General features: G+C 33.2%; 1 long non-coding RNA gene across 1 annotated transcript; it reads left to right on the forward strand.

Moving 5' to 3' along the window:
• The first annotated feature begins 11 nt into the window (after positions 1 to 11).
• On the forward strand, positions 12 to 2,063 carry LOC121963203. Its single transcript, XR_006107209.1, has 3 exons — positions 12 to 208; positions 403 to 463; positions 940 to 2,063. It is a non-coding gene; the product is annotated as an uncharacterized LOC121963203 (long non-coding RNA).
• Positions 2,064 to 2,352: the final 289 nt, after the last annotated feature.

Here is a 2,352-nt window from a genome sequence, read left to right on the forward strand (position 1 = left end):
ACATGAGCCAAGCTATGTTTCTCAAGATCCACAGATTATAATAGAAACCTAATACAGGATGAGCAATACAGAATAACCATCACATTTTGACAGACACAGTGCTGTGTGTGACAACAAAAAAGGCAGACTTTTGCATTTTTGTAATGTACCAAGTGCTTTATCCTACTGACGCTGTTTCCTTTCTTCCTGTTACAGAGAAGACCGAAAGGTAAGAGGAGTTTCATTTTTTTTCTTTTGAACTTTCTGATGTATTTGAGCAGATTATCCAAAGGCTGCTTTTCTGCTTGAGACTGACTTTACACTATTTTGTCAGTGAAATTCAGGTTTCCCTCAGATTACATGTTTTAACTGGTCTGCTGTGTCTGTGACAAGATCAATATGTTCTCGTAACTCTCCCTGCAGCAAACCAAAGCCCAGCGTAGTCTACCAGCCCACATCAATGTATGGTGGTGATGATGATGATGTAAGTACGAGCATTATTGTTATTCCATGAAATTTACATCACAGGCAGGCATGTTTTTTTTGGTTAAGACAAGGCAAGGCAGCTTTATTTCTATAGCACATTTTATACAATTCAAAGTGCTTTACAGAGAATAAATTATAAAACATAATAAAGGATACATATTTACAATAAAAGAATAAAGAGATGATATCTAAGACAAAATTAATTATTTAATTATTTACATTTTTAAATAAAAAATCATTAAAAATAGCAAAAGTGCAGACAATAGGTGCAAAGATAAAAAACAAAGATTATTTAAAATGATTTAAAATCAAGTTTAAGAATAAGTTTGCAGAGTCCCGGGAGGAGTAGGCAGTGCAAAAAAAAGCAGTATTTTGAGCTCTTGACTTAAGGGCAGTTTGTAGTTCAGTTTTAAACACACTGAGAGCTGTAGGATTAAATGTTCCAGTTCTGATTTTAAATATGTTTAATTTCAGGGGGAATTCAAACAGAAGTCATCGTTTGTGGTATAGTCTGCAATAAAAGGCCACGACAGGAGAACCCCTTGGTTTTAAATGTCTCTCAGCGTGGGATTTCCCTGAAGTTTAGTGACGTCTTTCTTTTTATTTGCTCCTAAGTTGCAGTTTTTATAGACCAGAGTGATTGTTTGCGTTGACCTGATCTGTCTACTTTAGTGTCTCATATGCATCAAGGTTATAGGAAATAATTTACCACAGACAGACTATGAGACAGCTGTCATACATTGATATGTTTTTATATGAGAATTTAGTCCGATCTTTTGTCCATCTGTGTTTGAAGTGTGTGCTTCTGTATTTCCGTGCCTCTGTAAAACTCAACTATGTATTTTTTTTTTTTTTGTCTGATGATGCGTCTGCGTGGAAACATATCAAATCAATGGAATACAAATACACCCAGTTCTGTTAAAGAGGGCAATCTAGGAATTTAAATTTATTTAGTTCTCTTTTAAAGACAATTGACACATTGGTATGATAAAGCTTGATAACAATTTTTAAAGCCACATTTTAATTCTATTTTTTTCTTTTCTTTAACAAACCACAAAACTGTTGTACAATATTCTTTTTCTATTAATGATTGTTAAGTTTGTTTTTTTTGTAAATAACAAAACAGTTTTTACATTTGTAATTTAGAACAAAAATAAAATCACTTATCTTCTTACGACATTATCAAGAAACTACTACTGCTTGTATGACAATGATATTTTACTGGAACATTCTCTTTAGCATATCATTTTTTATTATACTGTCTGGTAGCGTTGTGTGGGAGTGTAGACTAGCAGTTTAGTAAACTTTGTGTTAGTGCTGTGTGATATGGACAAAATCAAATATTACAATATTTTTAACCAAATACCTTTATCGATATTGTGACAGTATAACAGGGTTGACTATTGGTGCTTTCATACAATACTTGCAGAATGACATTTTTAATAAAACGATTATCAGTAATGTGGATATATGACTAAGTGGATAAAGGCAAATAACAGAACAGCTTGAACAATCAGTTCTGAAAATGACATCCCTTTATTGTAATATTTACATAATTCCAATATCCAAAACCTAAGGTTATGTCTAGTCTCATATTACAATATCAATATATCATCAATATGCCGCCCAAAACTATGTCCTATTGCGCAAATGGATGTTGGATGTGATGCAGCACTTTTCTCATGAATTGGAAACAGGAGTGCGGGTTAATTAGGATGGCATAAACACGTTTTTAATTGATTACCAGCCTGTTTGTAGCCTTATTATAATGATTCATTACCCAAACAGTTTGAACATGGTGGTCATAATATTAGTTCTGTCTACCTCCAGACAGTAAAGGGACTTTCATTTGTCGCAGACATCCACAAATTCTCAGGTGATGTGTTT

The sequence above is a fragment of the Plectropomus leopardus genome, unplaced genomic scaffold (genome assembly GCF_008729295.1).
Source record: "Plectropomus leopardus isolate mb unplaced genomic scaffold, YSFRI_Pleo_2.0 unplaced_scaffold10395, whole genome shotgun sequence".
NCBI classification, from domain to species: domain Eukaryota; kingdom Metazoa; phylum Chordata; class Actinopteri; order Perciformes; family Serranidae; genus Plectropomus; species Plectropomus leopardus.